Raw genomic sequence first — 12,749 nt, 5'->3', positions numbered from 1 at the left:
GAGCTTCTAACGCTAGACAAATGCCTTTATTTTTAACGCGATCACCTTGTAACTGTTACCCAAACCATTTAGAAACTAAGGAGCCATTTGTCCTCCGATTACATACAAGCTCCTCGGCGCCGCGTTTGCGGGACTCATCATGTTTCGCGCTGTAAGGGATTTAAAAAAAGTGACGTGAGTTGAAGGGCGGTGCCGGGCCAGTGTGTGTGTGAGCGGGAGGCAGAGCGGCAGAGAGATGCGACAGAGTTGCGAAATTGCAGACGCGGCTCGAAATGGCTGTTATTTCAAATAGCGTAGCATATTTTAAACTAATCGGTTAACCGGTTTCAACCGGTTAATGAGGCTCGGTGGTCGGTCAAGAAATTTAGTTTTCGCCATCCCTAACATGGACACAGTCACCTCTGATAGCAGAGCACACTAATTATAATGTAGACACATGCATTTCTGTAAAGCTGCTTTGAAACAATGGAGTATGATGACATATATTTATTCAAATGGCACAATATATCATCTAAAGATTACAGTAATGCATGTCTGATGTTATTTAATTCTACAGATTGTAGATTTTGCTCTGAGCCATAGACACAAAATCATTCACGATTCGCAAAATACTCTACAACCAGAATACTGTACTCAGACAACAATTAGCAAAGTCTATTTAGGAAATTAGGAATCTAATTAGGAAAAATAAACTAGTCAGAAATACAGATAAGAATTTGAAGCACGATAAAGAGTTAAAGTAGACAGGAGAATAAACGTAGTAGTCAAAAAAAAAAAACAGTTCAAATCAGCAACGGTGGACATAAAGAATGATGTTTGACATTTAGCAAAATCCAGATGAAGTCCTAAAAGTTCATCTAATAAACCCTGCCAGTGTCGGCAGAGCAGATATATCAGGGCAGACTTCAGTACTTTCACTGAGATCATGAAACAAACAATCACAAACTGAGGTTTTGTTGCTTTTCTTTAATTCATACATTGAATGTTATTAAAAGTGGATAAATCTATGAACAATGTACTCACGTGTCTACTGTAGTAGTCAGTCTTCTAACGTCTGCAGCCTGAGAACACAAACCTTGCCTTGATTTGACTGAATTACAGAAACCACTCCTTAACACCTTACAAGTTAAAGCACAAGTGTGTGTCACAATGTCCTCTGCATATGTTTGAGAGTATGAGGATGTGTGAGCTGGGCGGAGAAAGGGCAGAAAAACAGTGTTGGGGCTTTTTTTATAGATAGATCGAATACAGGAACCGAAACTCTTCTCTTCTGGTTTGCTTGTGTTCTTTGTGCCCTAATTACGACCCAAGCCCTGAAAGGGTGAAGGCCCTAATGCTTTTCTGAGGATTATTATTATTATTTTTATTATGATGGCAGAATGTACAGAGAATAATGGCGTTATATCATAGGAACATGTACAGACAAGTTCGCTCCTGGCTTCAGGGATTAACTCATCAGATTGAATTTGTGAATCTTCTACGATTTTTCCTGGAGAGGTCGAGTCATTTTCTTCAGGGATTTGACAAAGGCTGGCGGAGGTCACATAGACATTGTGTTTGTGGCTCATGGCGGTATTGTCGACCGGTTTATGCCATCAGGAGAACTGGTGCCCACACCGAACATCAGAGACACCATTCTCTACTCTCCGTGGAACTGCGCTATTGACCCCAACACTGCATTTGCAATTGCTCAGGGGAACAGTAAAGCGACAGACAGAGCGTTTGTCAATACTGCTCACTGTGAGCCGCACCCTTTGCCAGATCACTGGAACCGCATGCGAAGATCTCCCTACAACATCCCAGGGATTCTTCTAGCCCCTGTGACCCCTGAAGAAGAATGGGCCTTTTTTCAGCAGTTTTGGAGAGGCAGGAAAATAGAAGAACGTGTTATTATTCCATATGTTGTCCCACAATGTTTGGTAAAAGCATTCGGAGAGATCCCCCTGTACATGCTCATATTAGTGACATCATTTATACTCAGGCCGTCTAATGAAACAGCTACTGTGCACCTGGCGGCTTGTTTGGGCCGAGAAGGAAGTCCATCAAGGCCAGTACAGTGGCGAACAAAGTATGCCTACACAAGTGATGCAATGATGATGACTGTGGACATGGGTAACAGCAACGTGGACCCTGAGTTATACAGAGCCTTAAGTTCATTGTTTGACACAAACCGTAGATAAATCAGCTGAACGGCCTCTGGGTCAGTCCTGATATGTAGTAAACACAGGGCTGGAGAGCGACCCGGAGCGGGGCAGTTTAATGACCAAGACCAGACCATTGTTTTCATGTTAAAGGAACTTTTAGAACAGTTCAGGGGCCTCATTTATAAAGCTTGCGTACGCATAAAACGGGGCTGAAAACATGCGTACGCCAGTTCCTGCGCAAAAGGTGGGATTTATAAAGAAAAACTTGCACCTGCACGCAAACTCTGACCCATGCGTACAAACGTTTTGGAGATGGAGCACTTTGGCGACACCGATGGTGAGCTGGAGTTAAATGTATTTTTAGTCACTTTTATACAGAAAATCTAAAGAAAATTAAACATATACAGAAAGATTATACAAATACAATTTCAATCACCAAGCCTGTCACTTGAAGCAAATATCCATTCCTTCTTAAATGTCCGCGCCAGCGAGCGTGTTGAGCCGTTTAGTGAAACTGACGCAAATAACAGTTTAAATAAATAAAATACTTCTGATATAAACATTTATATAAAATATGCCATTCAAATTAATGGAGTTAAACACTTAAACATGAAATCATTACTGAAGTTACAACATTTTTTTAAATTCAATCATTAGAAATATTTGTTGTGGATGCGAATGTTTTTGAACACTTTTCCTGTGGCGTGTTGTGTTTTAATGTTTTAACCACAGAGATAATTGCTTATCATGATAATACCAGATTGTCTGAGAAAATAGTTTCGTGCAAATAATGCCCAAGGCCTATCTGTTTCCATTAAAAATATAAATCAATTAAAAATACAATTCGGCTAGTGGAAAAGATTGAGAAAAACTTTCTCTGAAATGTATTTTACACTATTTGATTTATGTAGGCTATTCAAAAACAAGGCAAGGATAGGCAACTACTTGATTTGTATTAATGTAATGTTTCTTGTACCGTTTATATCATTTGCATATGATTATTCATCCACGTGATAACGTTTAAGTTATCACGTGGATGAATAATCATATGCAAATGATATGTAGATGAGGATCTGCATTGTAAAACTAGGCGTTGTAAGCTCCATATATGGTTATTTCGGGTGGAGACGCATGTGCGCACAATCTTCCGCTGACTGGGATTTATAAAGTGAGTTCTGCGCAGGTTCTGGCGTACGCACGGTTTTATAAGTCTGAATATTTTTTTGCGTACGCCATTTTTGGCTTTTGTGTGTACGTACACTTTTAGTAAGGATCCTACGCACAGTTTTATAAATGAGGCCCCAGGTCTTTCTATCCCATCATATTCACCACTGACATGTTTCAAACACAACATAAAGATAAATTACAAATGAAATACATAGTATTGTGCTATGATAATTCCAACTTAACATTATGGTAAAACATTTTTGGTTTCCATTTACAGTTTTTCTCGATTGTTTACACACATTTTCTGGTACTTGAGACACAATGACCACAACATGTAACTCATTCACCAACCCCCTGAACCAATTCTGCTAAACTACAAGCACAATTCCTGCTTTACACTCAAACTGCAGTTCTAAAACACACTTTTTTCAGAACACTACACACAATTCTCTGCTTTTGGCACAATTTTCATGCAGAAAATCTCTTGTTTCCACAAGGAACACACTGCCATCCAGATACACACACTGACACATCACATGGGCAAACACCCGTCACACAGTTTTACAATTAGCAATCAGAGCTTTAGCATAAAAGGGCAACAGGTCAGCTCTTCAATGGAGCAATGGATGCCAACACTGGAATTATTTTTATTACTGTAACTGCTGTATACAGTAAATTTTTATTTTATTACTGTGTAGCGCTTTCAACCCTTTCCTACATGGTTAGATAATGGAGCGCTCTGAGTTCGTATGAATAAACTTTGTTTTATCAACTATTGTGAGCTATGTGTGCCTATTTACTCACTTCAACTTATTCTGTGTAACTGTGTTTGTTACTTAACTCCTTGGGTCCCTTAAACTTTAAAATAAAAATCACATAAACAATTATGAATTAGGATTTTAGAATTTACCTTCTGTTAATAAAGTAATTGTTTTACCAAAAATAAATAAATCTCAATGTATATTTATATCCCTTTTTTTTACCTCAAATAATAATAAATTGAAAACACTCAAGTATACTGTAAATTAAATAACAATTTACTGAAAAAATGTAAAAGGATCAAGTTTCAGGAATTTCAACAATTCACAAAGATGAATAAAAATCAAATTTAAAAAAATCAAATACACATTTCACATATTCACAATTTTGTAAATAGTTTTTTGTTTCCCTCTTTTTAGGTATACTTCCAACTTGAGTCCTCAAACTCACTCAAATTCAAAATACTCTTTAACCAAATACTAAGCCGGCAATATGAGCTCACACTTAACCTTCAATCGGTAAGTCTTTCATTGTCACGTTGCAGGCCTGTTTGATGCTGGGGTACGTTGTGGTCAACAAACCAACAAAAGATCGCTTCACTCAACAATGAGCAACAAACAAAAAAAATACCTTAATATCCCCAATCAGAAGAGCGTGTTTCACCTCACGACGTTAGATGTCCGTCAACCCCACGATCGCGGCGATTTCCTTATAAGGCCACAGGAATTCCGAGCACTCACGTTAACTCAAGTCATCTAGACTCATCCTCATCTGAAACTGCCACGAATCCTCATGCTGACGACTCGCCAACTAAACACACAATCCATCCGAGCAAGATAGACACGGTTCAGTCTCTTTAAATAGTCCATTCGCTGTATTAGTAAATGGAGGCTGGAATGAACACAACCAGAAATATTTTGTGAAAAAATAATTCTTACCCGTCTCTGTAGTATAAGTTTCTGTTCTCGTTTTGATAACACACTAACTACATTAACTATTGAAACACATTATAGCATTAGTTATACTATATATTTTGTGAAACAATATCACACCAGATGAGCGCACGCTCTTCTCTCTCGTGCTCTCCCAATTCTTCCTCGTGCTCTCTCGATTCTTCCTCGTTCAACTTTGCCCTCAATTCTTCCCGCCCCCTTTACCTTAATCTAGAGCATTGATTGGACACCCAACATGGACAAGTGAATTTGATTGGATAAACAATAGAAATATCAAAATACAAAAATAATAAAAATAATAAATATCAACTTAATTAACATAGAACTTATTCACAACCATATACATTTATAAAAATGCACATGAAATATAAACATGTATATAAAAATAACTTTGTAAACTTTGTAAATTATTACACTGGGTTACACCCTCCCCTTTCTAATTGTCTGAATGTCCTCATCAGACATTTAAATCAAAACTTTACGGTCTATACCTCGTTGTTCATTTAGTTATTTTAACTCTGGCCTAGTTTAATAATGACCCCTCTATGGACTATTTCAATTGGGTGGTCACTACTTCTTCCTGGTTCGTCATAAGTCAGTCTTATAACAGGCTTCACAGGTCTCTTACTATGGGATCTCTGACTAGAAGGCATAACCGCTTTTGGTCTTGGACACTTCCTTTCAGAGATAGTCACAGTGTCGGGTTCAACTTCTGAGTCTGATTCTGATTCACCAACAATGCTGTCGTCAGTGCACTCTTCCTCAGCCTGATCACTTTCCTCCTGATCAGTATCACCAGCTACTTGCTCATTTGCATTGCTATCCGGAGATCTGTCTCTTGTCATCTTATTTTTCAACAACTTGTGCACATACTTCTGGTAAGGCACATTAAACCTTTCACACTCTGACTCTGAGGATTCTGTCATCTCAGGTAAGTGGTTTTGGGTTTCTTTTAGCACTTTTTTGTGTGTTTGGTTTGAGTTTGAATGTTTTCTTGCCTTTTCAGGTGATGCATATCCTGGACTCTCCAGCATTCTCACAGACTGTCCAATGGGTAAGAGGTGATCTCGATGGATGGTTTTTACTCCTCTACCATGTTCAGGTTTCACCTTATACACTGGTAAGTTGGGCATTTTGTCAACCACAACATAAGGCAAAGAACTCCATCGACTCTGAAGTTTGTTTTTTCCTCTCAGTCCCAGATTTTTCAACAATACTCTATCACCAATGTCCAAGACCTGGAATCTAACTCTGCTGTCATAGGCTCTCTTGTTTCGTTGGTGCACTTTGTTGGAAGCTTCTGAGGCTAGTTGATAAGCTTCTTTTAGATCTCTTTTCAGCTTGGCAACATACTGAGAATGCTGTCTTTCTTCTGTTCCATCAGCAGACGTTTGAAAACAAAGATCAACCGGGAGTCTCGCTTCCCTTCCAAACATTAGGTAATAGGGAGAGTACCCTGTAGCATCACTTTTTGTGCTGTTATAGGCATGAACCAGATACCCCACATGCTGACTCCACTGACGTTTTTTCTCATGTCCCAAGGTTCCCAACATCGAGAGCAAGGTCCGATTAAATCTCTCAGGCTGAGCGTCACCTTGAGGGTGATATGGAGTGGTACGTGATTTGCGAATCCCCAACAGTAGCAAGAGCTCTTTGATTAAATGACTCTCAAAGTCTCGCCCTTGGTCGGAATGGATCCTCCCAGGTAAGCCATAATGCACAAAATACTTGTCTACTAAGATCTTGGCTACAGTGCGAGCTGTCTGATTCCTTGAGGGAAACGCCTGGGCGTACCGTGTAAAATGATCTGTGACTACCAAGATGTTACTTATTCCTTTTGAGTCGGGCTCAAGTGAGAGAAAATCTATGCAGACCAGATCCATCGGTCCGTTGCTGGTAATTTGGTGCAAAGGCGCTTCTTTACTGCATGGTGTTTTGCGAGTAATACACTCTCCACAATTCTTGATGTATTGTTCCACCTCACAAGCCATTTTGGGCCAGTAGAATCTACTCCTGATAAGATCGGTGGTTCTTTCTATGCCCAGATGACCCATGTCATCGTGCAACAATCTGCACACATCCTCCCTGAATTCAGCAGGCAAGACAAGTTGGGAAACTTCTTCTCCAGAGGGTGTTTTACTATTTCGGAAAAGCAAACCTTCTTTAATTAGAAGCCTATTCTCCTCACGTTTCATGAGCCACAACTCAGAATTCACCTTCACTTCAGTAGGCCACGTCCCTTGCTTCAAAGCTTCAATTACTTTCCTCAGGACAACATCATTCTTTTGGGCTCTTGCCAAATCAGCTATGGATTTCTGCTCCAAGAAGTCACATTCCAGTTGAACAGGGAAAGCATACGCATCAGGAATACACTCAGGTGAGGCTGCTAGTTGCTCTACATACCTAGGTGACTTGTTGAGCTTTAAGTCAACATGAACTTCCTGGCATATAGCCCTTACATCGGTCTCAGAGATGCTTTGCCAACCCTCTGATTTTTCCTCATCTACCAGATTACGGGACAGCAAATCTGCATCAATATTGTTCTTGCCTGGTCGGTACAACACATCAAAGTCGTATGTGGATAGCGCAGCCAGCCAACGATGTCCAGTGGCACTAAGTTTAGCCGTGGTAAGAACGTACGTAAGTGGATTATTATCCGTACGTACGGTGAATCTCGCTCCATATAGATAATCGTGGAATTTATCCACGACCGCCCATTTCAAGGCAAGAAATTCCAACTGGTGAATAGGATATTTCTGCTCTGAATTACTCAGTTTTCTACTAGCAAATGCCACAGGCTGCAGACCAGATGAATGCTCCTGATATAATACAGCACCTAGCCCTTTTAGACTGGCATCTACATGCAAAATGTAGGGTTTGTAGGGGTCTGCAAACGCTAGGACTGGGGCATTAGTTAGACACTGAATGATCTGCTTACAGGCATCGGTGCATGACTGGTTCCATCTGTCTCCGAAGGGCTCAGACTCTTTCAGGTAAGCCTTAGATCGATCTTTTTCCCACTTTTTACCTCGCTGGGTAGGGGCATAACCTTTCGTGAGCTCAGTAAGGGGTCGGACAATTGCAGCGTAGTTGGCTATGAACCTACGGTAATATCCGCAGAAGCCAAGAAAAGATCTCAAGGACTTAAGGTCGGTAGGTTGTGGCCATGTGCTGACTGCCTTGACCTTATCAGGATCTGTTGCAACGCCTTCGGCAGATACTATATGTCCAACATACTTGACTTTGGTCTGGCAGAATTGGCATTTGTCCAATGACACTTTCAGTCCCACTTCTTCTAGTCTGTCCAGGACCTTCAGAAGTCTTTCTTCGTGCTCTTCCAATGACTTCCCAAAGACAATCAGGTCATCCAGGTATACAAGGACTTGAAGCAGGTTCATATCCCCGACAGCTTTTTCCATCAAACGTTGGAAAGTCGCCGGTGCCCCAGTAATGCCCTGTGGCATACGCTCGAATTGATAGAATCCTAAGGGGCATATAAAGGCAGTTTTTTCCTTATCCTCTTCAGACATAGCTATTTGGTAATAGCCACTTCTGAGGTCAAGGACGGAAAACCATCTACTCCCTGATAAACAGTCTAATGCATCGTCAATGCACGGAGTAGTATACTGGTCAGGCACTGTTCGAGCATTAAGTGTGCGATAGTCGATGCACATTCTTACGCTTCCATTTTTCTTTCGGGCGATAACTATAGGGGAGGCGTAGGGGCTTCGGGATTCCTTGATGATGCCGGATTTCATAAGCTCCTGAATGTGTCTTCGAACATCATCGATATCTGCAGGAGCCAAGCGCCTAGAGCGCTCACGAAAGGGCCTAGAATCGGATAGCCGAATATGGTGTTCCACTCCTTTCGCCAAACCCACATCCCACTCGTGAAGCGAAAACACATTAGCTCTTTCCAACAATGCCTGCCTTAGCCTCTGCTTCCATGTCTCAGGAATTGGGGAATCTCCAAAGTTAATAAGGTTTGTATCGAACTCTCCTGTCTTTGGGGCGGATGCTACTGGATCTGCTGGATGTAAATGACCAACCACTGTTCCTACTGGAATCACTGTGTCCTTCAGGGATTCATTGTGCATCAGTACTGGGAAATGGTGGACATCCATTTCAGAATGTGGCACTACCATGGGCTGCAGTAACACTCCAACTGGCAGAGTGGCCTCTGGAGAAGCGTCTACCAACAGAACCTCTTCTCCTAATGGTTCATTTAACTCTACCCCACAGATCGCCACGCAATCCCCTCCTGGGGACAAGGACAAGGGGCCAGGACCAAGCCACCGTACACTGCCCACTCCATCTTCACCAGAGATCTTAGCAGGGTCACATGACAATTCTTCGGAAACTGAACCTACATTTATGCCCAAGGTCTGTGCAATGTCCATTCCAGTACTTTCTCTACACAAACGAGCCAAACGCTTGAAAAGGTTAGCATTGGTACCCAAAATAACTGGTGTTTGATCTGGACTACACGGTCCTGGGCAGATTAAGGCCAAGACTGAAAGGGTTTCCTGAGTTCCTGTGATTTTGGCAGGGAACTCAAAATCTACCATCACGTAACCCAAGTAAGGGTAGCTAGACTCACTTAAACCCCAAATGGCCAAACCTGTGACAGGGTGAATGGGAACATCAGACAGATTCTGCTTGTACCATGCTTCGAAGATGATGGTTACTTGTGAGCCACTGTCTAATAAGGAATCGCATTCATGTCCATTTACCTTTATCTGAACAACAGACGTTGGACCAACCAAACCTTCTGGAAGGTGCCTTTGTTTTTGTATGTCTACAGCACTCCTCTTTACTGAACAGTTGGTTGTACTGTCTTTTGGCTCAAGTGAATGCGAGTCTCTACTTTTGGCTTTTTTCAGCGACTGGATTAATCTTCGAACAACTTTTGCTTGGTTTTCAGCATTTCTGCATTTTGCGGCGAAGTGTCCACTTTCTCCACAGCGGTAGCAGTAATATTCATCTGGATCACTGTACGTGGTCGGCTTATATGTACCAGTGAAATTTCTAGAAGTCTCCACAGGCAAGGAGGCGACAGAGGCAATGGGCTTTTTACTTTGAACTTTCTGCTGCAATCTTTTGACCTGTTTTTTTAGTGCAGTCACTTCAGGGTCGGGGCAACTGTCTAAGGTTGTAGCTTTCATGACTGGACCAGCAGACGCCTCTTCTTTCACAACTCCATGAGGGGTGGCTGCCATAGAAGCGAACATAGCTTTCAGTTCCTTCAACTCCGTTTTTAAAGTCTGAATTTCTGTCTGCTTATTGTCTACCTCTGCTTTAGCATGGATTTTATGCTCAGTGGAGTTTAGCTTAGCCCTAGACGCCTCAAATTCTTCCTCACTGCGAATCTCACTCAAAAGCTCCAAAAAGGATGGAGGATTTTCCTTCCTTTCCCTCAACTTGAGATTAACCAACATAAAATCAGCAGCAACTGCTCCTCGAAGTAACTGTTCCACTCTTGCACGGTTTGCAGCGGCAACCGACAGACCACCTCGCTGTATGACTTTGGTCAACGCCTGTTCCAACCTTTTAAGAAAATCTGACAGTTTTTCACTGGGCTGTTGCTGCATCAAACGAAAAGCAATATAAAGCTCTTCCCCTGATTCAGCAGAACCAAAGGCACTTTCAATAGCCTCTAAACATTGTTCTGGCTTGAGATCAGCAGTGGTTACACGAGCAGCTTTTATTATTGCTAAGGCTGGACCTCGTAGACTCTCCATAATCCGACGTCTTTTTTCTTTGTCTGAGCAATCGCTTTCTTCTACCATGAGACGAGCTTGCTCTGACCAATGTTCTAAAGGCTCTTCTCCGGCAGGAGTTGGCACAGTCCCAGAAAAAACACGGAGGCGGCGATAACTGCTGCTATCGCTCACTGGTTTTTCTATTTTAGCTAGCAGATCCCCCACGGCACGAATAATGGACTCAGCCGAGCCATCATGTGCGCCCAACAACTCCTGAACATTGCTATCATCCACAGCGGTAGATGAATCATTCTGCTCTGCACTAGAAGGAGCACTTGGTGAAACTGGACTTCGTGTCACCATGACAATCGGCCAGGCTACCATTCCACCTGTGGGAAGTATGTCAGGAGGGACTTTAGAAGGGTCTACAACTTCTTTGCATTCGCATAAAACAGTCAAACTATCCAGTTTGCTGTTGTACATGCGTCCTCTCACACGCACTCGCCCCAGACATTTAACAGATTGGAGGGTGTCTTCAATTTGAGAAATATCTACTTCTTCAGGGACAATGACCATCAGCGCATGTGCTTCATTAAGCATTTCTCCTCGACACCATCCTTTAAGCTCATCCACCAGCCCAGGATATATAGAATAAGCAGTCATGGTCACTCTGTGCTAGCTAGATGATCACTGAGACTTACTTTTGTTTCTTCTTTTACAGCACACAACTGTAACGGGACACACAAGGATCCCAGCGGTGCCTCCAATTTATGTAGCGCTTTCAACCCTTTCCTACATGGTTAGATAATGGAGCGCTCTGAGTTCGTATGAATAAACTTTGTTTTATCAACTATTGTGAGCTATGTGTGCCTATTTACTCACTTCAACTTATTCTGTGTAACTGTGTTTGTTACTTAACTCCTTGGGTCCCTTAAACTTTAAAATAAAAATCACATAAACAATTATGAATTAGGATTTTAGAATTTACCTTCTGTTAATAAAGTAATTGTTTTACCAAAAATAAATAAATCTCAATGTATATTTATATCCCTTTTTTTTTTTACCTCAAATAATAATAAATTGAAAACACTCAAGTATACTGTAAATTAAATAACAATTTACTGAAAAAATGTAAAAGGATCAAGTTTCAGGAATTTCAACAATTCACAAAGATGAATAAAAATCAAATAAAAAAAATCAAACACACATTTCACATATTCACAATTTTGTAAATAGTTATTTGTTTCCCTCTTTTTAGGTATACTTCCAACTTGAGTCCTCAAACTCACTCAAATTCAAAATACTCTTTAACCAAATACTAAGCCGGCAATATGAGCTCACACTTAACCTTCAATCGGTAAGTCTTTCATTGTCACGTTGCAGGCCTGTTTGATGCTGGGGTACGTTGTGGTCAACAAACCAACAAAAGAACGCTTCACTCAACAATGAGCAACAAACAAAAAAAATACCTTAATATCCCCAATCAGAAGAGCGTGTTTCACCTCACGACGTTAGATGTCCGTCAACCCCACGATCGCGGCGATTTCCTTATAAGGCCACAGGAATTCCGAGCACTCACGTTAACTCAAGTCATCTAGACTCATCCTCATCTGAAACTGCCACGAATCCTCATGCTGACGACTCGCCAACTAAACACACAATCCATCCGAGCAAGATAGACACGGTTCAGTCTCTTTAAATAGTCCATTCGCTGTATTAGTAAATGGAGGCTGGAATGAACACAACCAGAAATATTTTGTGAAAAAATAATTCTTACCCGTCTCTGTAGTATAAGTTTCTGTTCTCGTTTTGATAACACACTAACTACATTAACTATTGAAACACATTATAGCATTAGTTATACTATATATTTTGTGAAACAATATCACACCAGATGAGCGCACGCTCTTCTCTCTCGTGCTCTCCCAATTCTTCCTCGTGCTCTCTCGATTCTTCCTCGTTCAACTTTGCCCTCAATTCTTCCCGCCCCCTTTACCTTAATCTAGAGCATTGATTGGACACCC

The 12,749-nt window shown here is 41.3% G+C and overlaps 1 protein-coding gene across 1 annotated transcript in view; it reads right to left on the bottom strand.

Moving 5' to 3' along the window:
* The window catches only part of LOC311094849 (uncharacterized protein), a 37,827-nt gene extending 36,644 nt beyond the window's left edge, over positions 1 to 1,183 (bottom strand). The window contains exon 1 of the mRNA XM_084133024.1: positions 1,024 to 1,183. The gene's annotated coding sequence lies outside the window, so the exon portion shown is untranslated. The remainder of the gene's footprint in view (positions 1 to 1,023) is intronic.
* Between the last annotated feature and the right edge of the window lie 11,566 nt (positions 1,184 to 12,749).

The sequence above is a fragment of the Abramis brama genome (assembly GCF_963993115.1).
Source record: "Abramis brama genome assembly, chromosome: 13".
In the NCBI taxonomy this organism is placed as follows: domain Eukaryota; kingdom Metazoa; phylum Chordata; class Actinopteri; order Cypriniformes; family Leuciscidae; genus Abramis; species Abramis brama.
Note: the sequence above shows the minus strand (reverse complement) of the source record. Positions and strands in the feature narration are given on the sequence as shown.